Here is a 10,593-nt window from a genome sequence, read left to right on the forward strand (position 1 = left end):
AATAGGTGGAAAGAGGTCAAGGTGAGGGTGATAGGTCAGACTGGGGTGGGGGCGGAGAGGTCAGGAAGACTGTGCTGAGTTCGAGGGATTAGACTGAGACAAGGTGGGGGGAGGGGAAATGAGGAAACTGGTGAAATCCGAGTTCATCCCTTGTGGTTGGGAGGGTTCCTAGGCGGAAGATGAGGCGCTCTTCCTCCAACCGTCGTGTTGTTGTGGTCTGGCGATGGAGGAGTCCATGGACCTGCATATCCTTGGTGGAGTGGGAGGGGGAGTTGAAGTGTTGAGCCACAGGGTGGTTGGGTTGGTTGGTCCGGGTGTCCCAGAGGTGTTCTCTGAAACGTTCCGCAAGTAACCGGCCTGTCTCCCCAATACAGAGGAGGCCACATCGGGTGCAGCGAATGCAATAGATGATGTGTGTGGAGGTGCAGGTGAATTTGTGGCGGATATGGAAGTTTCCTTTGGGGCCTTGGAGGGAAGTGAGGGGGGGGGTGTGGGCGCAAGTCTTGCACCTCCTGCGGTTGCAGGGGAAGGTGCCGGGAGTGGAGGTTGGGTTGGTGGGGGGTGTGGATCTGACGAGGGAGTCATGGAGGGAGTGGTCTTTACGGAACGCTGATAAGGGAGGGGAGGGAAATATATCCTTGGTGGTAGGGTCCATTTGGAGGTGGCGGAAATGACGGCGGATGATACGCTGTACATGGAGATTAGTGGGGTGGTAGGTGAGGACCAGTGGGGTTCTGTCCTGGTGGTGGTTGGAGGGGCGGGGCTCAAGGGTGGAGGAGCGGCAAGTGGAAGAGATGCGGTGGAGGGCGTCGACCACGTCGGGGGGGAAATTGCGGTCCTTGAAGAAGGAGGCCATCTGGGTTGTACGTTTTTGGAACTGGTCCTCCTGGGAGCAGATGCGGCGGAGATGAAGGAATTCGGAGAATGGGATGGCGTTTTTACAGGGGGCATGGTGGGAGGAGGTGTAGTCCAGGTAGCTGTGGGAGTCGGTCGGTTTGTAGTAGATGTCCGTGTTGATTCGGTCGCCTGAGATAGACATAGAACGGTCGAGGAAGGGGAGGGAGGAATCTGAGACTGTCCAGGTGAATTTGAGGTCGGGGTGGAAGGTGTTGGTGAAGTGGATGAACTGTTCAACCTCCTTGTGGGAGCACGAGGCGACGCCGATACAGTCCTGGACTACACCTCCTCCCAACCTGCCCCCTGTAAAAACACCATCCCATTCTCCCAATTCCTTCGACTCCGCCCGGGGAAGCGAAAATCATGGAGGAGGAGCCAATTGTGTTCCCATCCATAATGGATGTTTTTTGTCTGACTGAACCTGATAGCAGTTTGGCTTTCAAAGCTGATGGCAGTGAACGCAACATCAATTTCTTGTATAACACACCACTGCAGAACATAGAAAGCTGGTTCTTTAATAAACAAAAGGACCACCTGCTGGTACCATCGCACCAAGTAAAGAATGCCATTAAATTCTGTTTCTGCATCTCCTTTGCTGGACTCAAAGTCTGGTTGCAAGCACAGAAACTCCTGCTCTCATGGACAAACTAAAGGTAAGTGCAAGATCTCTGCTGCAACTGTATATTTGTGAATCAAGTAAGTTTACCTATTAAAAGGTAATCTGGGGGAGATCCAAGATGGCGGTAGTCTGAGTGGTCTGCTGTGCTGTGCTGGGCTCTGTGCCGTACCCCTGGGCAAGGTGGACCTTTAGTTGAAACTTTATTGCTGGAACAGCACAGCAGGTCAGGCAGCATCCAGGGAACAGGAGATTCGACGTTTCGGGCACAGGCCCTTCTTCAGGAATGAGCCTTCTTCATTCCTGAAGAAGGGCCTGTGCCCGAAACGTCGAATCTCCTGTTCCCTGGATGCTGCCTGACCTGCTGTGCTGTTCCAGCAATAAAGTTTCAACTTTGACCTCCAGCATCTGCAGACCTCACTTTCTCCAAGGTGGACCTTTACTCCTGCCCATCTCCCCCCCCCCCCCCCCCCCTTATCAACCACCACCAGGAGAAAAAAGTATTCATTTAAACGTGCTATTTGGAGCTGCTGAAATCGTCTGGGACAGCTTTAAGGCCAGGATGAAGTCCAGTAAAGGAAGGGGGCCTAAAGGAGCACAGCAGACTGGGCACTCCCCTACTGCATCGAGGGTGCCTGCAGCCAGTGTTCAGACTCCTGGGGCGGCCCCTTGGGATCCAGCAGGACAGCAGCACTTACTGCCGGAGTTTGCCAAACTCTTGAGAGTGGATTCAAGCAGCAGTTGAGCTACTCTCTGCCGTGCTAAAGAAGCATGAACAGGAAATCCAACTGCTGGAATGAAGACTGGAGGCAGTGGAGGAGAGGACCGCGGCATCAGAGACTGTAGCGGAGATCTCGGGAGGAAGAATCCAAACACTGGAAGATCAGGTTCGGGTCCTTCAGGATCAAGTCGACTACCTGAAAAATTAAAAAAAGGAAAAACTTACAGATTGGGGGTCTCCCGAAACACGAGGAAGGCAAGGACCTTGTCAGCGTTCTGCAGGGGTAGCTTCCGAAGTTCCTGGCATTGGAGTCAGTCGGGCCTGGTAAGCATGGAGCGGGTCCACTGGATTGCAATGCGCAGGTCGGACTGGACCTGTGTTCCAGTGCGGTCCTTGTACAACTCCTGTATTATAACTTTGACTCCACGGAAAAGGCGAGGGACTCTGAAATCTTTGAAGTGAAGGACCAGAGTCGGGGTGGGAGGAGAGGGGTTATATTACCGCCCCCACCCCCCTTCCTACTTCCCTATTCCCTTTGGTTGTGGTTATTGGTTTTGTATGTACAGTTGTAAAATTATTTTATATATCAGTCGGTTGGGTATTATCTAGGGTTCCTTTTATATATATATATATTGCTGTCTTCTTGAATTTGTATTGGGGTGGCTATATCTGTGGCTAAGATAAGTGGGTTGGGGGATGGGTATCCATAGTTAACTTTCAGAATGTAAATGACAGGTTTGTTTGTGAATTGCCTGGGGCTCGGGCACGATGTCAGCTAAAGGGAGTTAAGATGATAGTAAAGATTGGGAGAGGTGTCCCCTATGGGCAAGGGGGAAGATCTCGAGCGAATTGGGGGTTATTTGGGTGTCTCTTTCAGTTAAATTGTGTTTTTTTTTAGTTGTTTTTATAGGAATAGTTTTTAGATCTCAGAGTTAATATCTTTGTAACACGTCACACCTCGATAAGCTCCCTTCTCCTGGGAAACCACAGGTTGCCCTGGATGACAGTGGCTAGTGATTTGTTCAGGTGGTGCACCTGGAATATAAAAGGGAGCCATTCTCCTATTAAAAGAAAGAAGGTCTTATCAAGCCTCCGGAAAGAAAGGGTGGACATTGCCCTCCTCCAAGAGACTCATCTAACTGATAAGGAACATCTGAAACTGCAGCAGGGGGCTTACGACAGGGTATTTTTCTCATCCTTCAGCTCTAAGAGTAGAGGTGTGGCTATACTGATAAGAAGGAACTTACCTTTCCAGGTAACTGAGCAGATTAAGGAGGAATATAGATGGTTTATATTCTTAAAGCCCTAATACATGAAGAAGAATATGGTGTTTTGAATGTGTACTGTCCCCCAGCGCACCCTCTTTAATTCAGCCATTGCATCAATTAGAAAATTAAGATTATAGGAGGGGATTTTAATGGCCTAATAGATCCAGAGATTGACAGGGTGCCAATAGGGCTGGCAGATATGCCCGTGCAGTCTAAGCAGTTGGTGGATATGTGAAATGAGTTGGGACTAGTGGATGTGTGGAGGTACCTCCACCCTAATGGAAGAGACTTCATGTTCTATTCCAACCCACAGAAGTGCCATATGCAAATTGACATGCGTTTATGCCAGCTGACGGTCTGGACAGAACATTGGCGTGCAAAATTGGGGATACAGCTGTTTCGGATCAAGCACCAGCATATTTAAGTGTTAAAATCAAGGGTAGTGGAATGGATGTATGTCACTGGTGCATGGATCCATTTTTGTTAGGGGATAGCAAATTTGTTGAATATATTATGAGAGTTCAGGGCCTTTTGGGATACTAGTTCAGGTATGGCTAGTAATCTGGCAATGCTTTGGGAGGCCACTATGGCATATTTACGAAATTGGTCTGTGTGAAGCATGTTCCTCAGGGTCCTTCCCTTTCATTAAAATGAGGGAGATATTAGCCTCCCTAAGAGAAGTTGGCAGACAATCCTGTGTGTAAGAATAGCGCTGAAAATGTGTTGCTGGAGAAGCGCAGCAGGTCAGGCAGCATCCAGGGAACAGGAGAATCGACGTTTCGGGCATACGCCCTTCTTCAGGAAGCCCTTCACCAAAAACTTTCATGTACTTACCCCCACACTCCGGATTCCTCAACTGATTTCTGAAGAAGGGCTTATGCCCGAAACGTCGATTCTCCTGTTCCCTGGATGCTGTCTGACCTGCGCTTCTCCAGCATCTGCAGACCTCACTTTCTCCTGTGTGTAAGAATAGTTGTACATCCCCAGAAGCGACTCTGCCAACATGTTTACAAATTCCTTATAGAATGCAGTTGGGAATCCATCTGATCATTTCAGATTCGATGACTAGAAAGAAGCAGAGGGAGGAGCAGCAACGGATGCTGGAGTCCCGGCTGAAGGTAGATGAGAAAACATTATAATAGGCCGTGATTGGTTTAAGCTTCAGTGGGTCACAGCTCTCCGGGCTGCTCTCGACTCAATGCACACACAAGGGGCTTTAAAAAAAAAAGGTCTCCTTTGCCAAACAAAGACTGGTTGAATTCGGAGATAAGCCTGGTAGATATCTGGCTTGTTTGACTAGGAGAAAAAAAGCTCTCTAATCTGTTATGTTAGGGAGAAGGCTGGTACGATTACCCGCGAATTGAAGATGATCAGTGTTAGGTTTAGGGAATACTTTGCAGACCTATATTGGTTAGAGGGGGGCGAACACGGTACAATGGGAATGCAGTCCTTTTTTGAAAATCTGGACCTCCCCAATATAAGTACGGAGCAGGCTTCCTTTTTGAATGCGCCTTTAACGGTACAGGAAGCAAAAAGATATCTCCAGGGTGACAAAGCACCGGGGCCAGATGGATTCCCAACTGCATTCTATAAGGAATTCGTAAACATGTTAGTGGAGCCACTTCCGGGGATGTACAAATATTCTTACACACAGGATTGTCTGCTGACTTCTCTCAGGGAGGCTAATATCTCCCTCATTTTAAAGAAAAGGAAGGACCCTGAGGAATATGCTTCATACAAACCAATTTCGCTGCTGAATGTAGATTTTAAAATTTTATCCAAGATGCTGACTGAGGTTGTAGAAGGTCCTGCCCCATATTATAAAAGAAAACCAGACAGGTTTTGTTAAGGGTCGTAGCTCCTCCAACAATATTAGGAGAGTACTGAACACAGTACAGGTATGCCGGCAAAGATTGATTCCGGGTTTGGTGGTCTCCCTTGACGCAGAAAAGATGTTTGATCGGATAGAATGGCTGTATTTATTTGAGGTTCTAGAACGTTTTGGTTTGGGGGGATCCTTTGCCAGATGGGTAGCAGTACTGTATAATGATCCTCAGGCGGCAATCATTTCAAATGGTATTAAGTCAAATAACTTTAATATTGGAAGAGGTAGTCGACAGGGGTGTCGTTTGTCACTGCTGTTATTTACCTTGGCGATTGAACCGTTAGCCAAAGCTATCAGGAGGGATCCTAAAACAGTTGCGACAAAGGTGGGAATGGGAGAGCATAAGATTACCCTATATGTTGACGACGTCCTTTCATAATTGGCCAATCCGGATAAGTCTGTTCCTCGATTGATCCAAACAATTAATTCATATGGTGCTTTCTCGGCTACAGAATTAATTTTACAAAATCGGAAGCCATGCTGGTAGGGGGATTAGTGGAGGTGCTTAATCTGAAGGATGGAATGCAATTCCCGTTTAGATGGTCACCAAAAGGTTGTTTTATGTTTGGGAATTTTTATTACCGTTTCCTTCCACCAGCTGTATAATATTGGTCTAAATATTGGTCTAATACTTTGTCATTTACCCCATTGGTGGGAGCCCAAGGATTTAAACCTGGGACAATGGGCTCAGGCTTTAAGGCATAGGAGAATAAGGGAATCTTCTGTATGGGAGACTTACTCAAGAGGCAGGTCCTGATGTCATTTAGTCAGTTAAGTCAGAAGTATAAATTGTCTAATAGGGACCTTTTCTGATATTTCCAGATAAGGGACTATGATCCAGGAGCGTGGTCTTCCTCTGTATAATGTTAGAAATTAGACATGGAGAAAAGAATACTCCAATGTATGGGTGCTCTTTCACTCAGTATTTTATATCATTTACATAAGGTCGTGCACTGGGGGTCATGGAAGGACTCTGTAGGCCATGGAATCGAGAGTTAGGAGAGGATATTTCACCGGAAGTATGAGAAGACATCTGGGGGAATGTAAGGAAAGTCTCAGTATGTAACAGCGCAGGCCATGCAATTGAAGATCTTACTCGGGGCTCATACGGTGCAGATAGGCTAGCTAAGTTCAAGAGAGGAGTATCATCAGTGTGTCCCAGATGTAAAATTAGTATAGGCACTCTTACACACTGCTACTGGTCCTGTTATAAGATCCAAAGATACTGGAATTCTATAGTAAGGGAGCTAAACGTCGTCCTGGGGATTGAAATTATTGAGGATCTGGTATTTCTTTTGGGGTTGCCCTCTCTGGGAGAACACGGGAAGAGATTGTGTGTAATATTCTTATCCATTGTGCAAGGAAAAACATTCTAGAGAATTGGATGTCAGAAAAACCACCAGGTCTTATGGGGTGGTGCAGGCTGGTGATGCAGCATCTTCCCCAAGACTACCTCACAAATATGGTGCACCACAAAACTGAGCAGTTTTACAAGACATGGTGGCCCTTTTTAACTTATATTGATGCTGACTTATCAGCAATATTAATTAGGGCCATGGTATAGCTGTGGGAATCAGTATGGGGGTGCCTGTGGGTCCCTGGGAGGAGGAGACTGGAGGTAAAAGAATATAAGTACTGTAGATGGTGCTCCTGGGGATGGGAGCCTCAGTGGAGGTGTGACGAGTGAGATAGAATAAAGTAGTGAGATATTATTTAAGTTATTTGAAATTAGTTTAAGTTAGTATTTATTTAATATGTTTGTAGTTTAGTTTAAATTAAGTAGATATGTTTGTTCTGATAGAATAGTCGGTCGTTTCTTTAACAATGGTACTGTGTTATGGCCTTTTTGTACTGCCTTTTCTGTTTTGATGGTATTTTTTGTGTATAAATGTTTGTAAAAGATTTTTAAAAGGTTTTCAGTAAAAATACTTATTTTTTAAAAAAAAGCTAATCTATCTGCCGGTCAAGGCACTGTTCAAACTGGGAGAAGAGCAGTGCTAGTTCTGCCTGATGGAAGTTGAACAGTAGCTTTAATTAGCTCAACAAAAGTGTAAAGGATAACTTCACTCTAGTTTGTGAGCCAAAATATAAATAGGTTTCCTTTATCTTTCCAATATACATCTCCAAAGCAGATTCCTATGTTGCAGAGGTCAACAACATGTTGATTGCAAAGAGCTGACTTTTTGCCAATGGGCGACACGGTGGCACAGTGGTTAGCACTGCTGCCTCACAATGCCAGAGACCCGGGTTCAATCCCGCCTCAGGCGACTGACTGTGTGGAGTTTGCACGTTCTCCCCCTGTCTGCGTGGGTTTCCTCCGGGTGCTCCGGTTTCCTCCCACAATCCAAAGATGTGCAGGTCATGTGAATTGGCCATGCTAAATTGCCCGTAGTGTTAGGTAAGGGGTAAATGTAGGGGGATATGGGTGGGTTGCGCTTCGGCGGGGCGATGTGGACTTGAAGGGCCTGTTTCCACACTGTAAGTAATCTAATTATTAAAGTTAGAAAATCATAAATAGATTATAGAATTAGTGATATCAATATCCTGCCAGGTACTAGCTAACTAGTTTTCCAGAACTAGCCAGCGATGAAAGGAGGGTGGCACGAGAAGCGAGACAAGAAGAAGCAGCCAAATGGGCAAAGGAAGAGTGGAAATACTAATGACACCAGCGGCTAAAGAGGCTGCCAAGGGAACCAGGAATCCGGAGACTCTCAAGGTAATTCTGATTGACCCAAAGAATAGATGCTGACTCATCCAATGGACGGGAAGCCAATTCTCTATCAATTTAAATTTTATATTTTTGTAATTCAACTGTAATTACCTTTATCAATTTCTATAGTTTTCTTAATTTTTTCTGTAAGTTGTAATATTTTTCATCCTTTTGAAAGGTTGGTGACCTCTGCTTTGGACTTATTTGTTAAAAGGAAAGTATAAATGGAAAGGCGTGTACAATGAGGAATGTGTAAGACATTGTAATGGATCTGGGAAGGAAAGTATTCCCACAAGGCAGACAGAATAAGAAGTAAATTGACTATTCCTCTGCTTAAACCACCTTTTTAAATGTTTGTCATAGCTGATGTCAAAATACATCTCCTTGAATGTATCAGTCTGAGAGGAAAAAAGAATCATGTCTTACGATTGTCAAGAGAATGCCAGCAGAGCTTTCAAATCTTTAGTAAATGCTTCAATGTCACTTTCTGATATCGATCATTAAATAATGGGAGCCATGAGCAATTAAACAGTAAACTCCCTAATGGCATCTGCAATCCCAATAGTACAATCTTTTGTTCTCATTCGTATGCAATAGTCACCATTGCTAGTGCAAATACTGCTTGGGGACAAGGTTTAATTTAATCACTAATTAACCTTTTCATTAGATAATAGACAGTTGAATCTAAACAGGTCAAGGAGCGGGCCATGGAGGGGGTCATCTCTAGTGACTGCCTGCCCCTCTTCTGTTAACTTCAAGCTTGGGTTTTATTGGAGAGGGAGCATGTAACGTCCACCAATGCTCTTTGCCATTAGGAAGAGATGGCTATGTGGGGGATGGAGTGCTTTTAGTTTAGTTCCTGCCTTCACTCCCTACCTACCCCTTCCCCCTTCACTTTTTTCAAGTATGCATTGCCCTTATTAGACTTTGCTTGTTAATGTTTCACGAGCCTCATGGGTGCTTTCCTGTTAATGGAAAAATATATAATAAAGCTTTAGCACAAATAAAAGCCAGTTAAGCTGTGGAATTAGTAAACTGCTGGTGTTTGTTGGCCTTTTTCCCAATGTGCATGATTACTAAAAGAAGAGCAGAAGGGTACAAAGATGTGTTGAAAATTGTTTAATATATTTATGTTAGACATGAGTTGAATTTGTAGTGTACTACAATGGCTTCTGATCCACTGATAACCTTTTTTTAATCTTCATGTTCAAACCTTCCACGGCAGTTTCACCCACAGTTCTGCACCCAAACTCAATTTCTGTCACATCTTTCATCCCTACAATTCTTTGATATCTGCATTCATACACCTTTTGGCTTTTTGTGCATTTGTATCCTTACGTCCCATCTCTGGTGGCTTTTCCTTCAATGGACTTAAAACTAAGTTCCTGTGAAGTACCTTGAAATTTTTATTACATAAATGTGCTACGTTGTTATATTGGGAAGTGGACTGAGCCAAGGGTGGTAGCCCAGAAAGCACCAATGGAAAAGCATAGAATTGACAGAATCACATTTTATTTAATTTTTTTTTTAAACATGTGGTTGTTTTAGAATGTGACTATCTATGGCTCCATAGCTGTCAAATCTCTGTCCAAATCCTTTCCTTTTTCTTATGTCACTGCATTGCTATCATACCTCTCTTTTTTAAGCAATAGACCCTAACCGCTGCAATTTCTTTCTTTACAAACTTTCTTGCTTTCAAGATGATTCTTAAAATGTCTTTTACCAAGTTTTGTTTTATTCACCTGGCCTCGTGCATAGCCTAGTATTGTGCTGTTTGATTACTCCTGTGAAGTGCCTTTCAGATGTCATCCTACTGGTGACAAACAGACCGAAAGGTTATGTAGAAATCCTGTTCTCGTATCATTTCATTCTTTACTTTGTTGAACATCAAACAATCACACAAAGAAATTGAGGGTTTGGTTAAGAAAAAGGAAGTATATGTAAGGTATAGACAGGATAGATCGAGTGAATCCTAAGAAGAGTATAAAGGTAGGAGGAGTATACTGAAGAGGGAAATCAGGGAGGCAGAAAAGGGACATGAGAGAGTTTTGGCAAATAGAATTAAGGAGAATCCAAAGGGTTTTTACAAACCCATTAAGGACAAAAGGGTAACTAGGGAGAGAATAGGGCCCCTCAAAGATCAGCAAGGCGGCCTTTGTATGTAGCTGCAGAAAATGGGGGAGATACTAAATGAATATTTTGCATCAGTATTCGCTGTGGAAAAGGATATGGAAGATATCTGTAGGGAAATAGATGGTGACATCTTGCAAAATGTCCATATTAAAGAAGAGGAAGTGCTGGATGTCTTGAAATGCATAAAGGTGGATAAATCCCCATGACCTGATCAGGTGTATCCTAGAACTCTATGGGAAGCTAGAGAAATGTTTGCTGGGCCTCTTGCTGAGATATTTGTATCATCGATAGTCACAGGTGAGGTGCCGGAAGACTGGAGGTTGGCAAACGTGGTGCCACTGTTTAAGAAGGGCGGTAAAGACA

The 10,593-nt window shown here is 44.6% G+C and overlaps 1 long non-coding RNA gene across 1 annotated transcript in view; it reads left to right on the forward strand.

Annotated features, from left to right (window-relative positions):
- Positions 1 to 2,474: 2,474 nt before the first annotated feature.
- LOC122557405 overlaps positions 2,475 to 10,593 on the forward strand; it is a 17,452-nt gene continuing 9,333 nt past the window's right edge. Inside the window, exons 1-2 of the long non-coding RNA XR_006313822.1 lie at positions 2,475 to 2,558; positions 7,939 to 8,103. This is a non-coding gene — a long non-coding RNA (uncharacterized LOC122557405). The remainder of the gene's footprint in view (positions 2,559 to 7,938; positions 8,104 to 10,593) is intronic.

This window comes from Chiloscyllium plagiosum, chromosome 15 (genome assembly GCF_004010195.1).
Source record: "Chiloscyllium plagiosum isolate BGI_BamShark_2017 chromosome 15, ASM401019v2, whole genome shotgun sequence".
Classification (NCBI taxonomy): Eukaryota; Metazoa; Chordata; class Chondrichthyes; order Orectolobiformes; family Hemiscylliidae; genus Chiloscyllium; species Chiloscyllium plagiosum.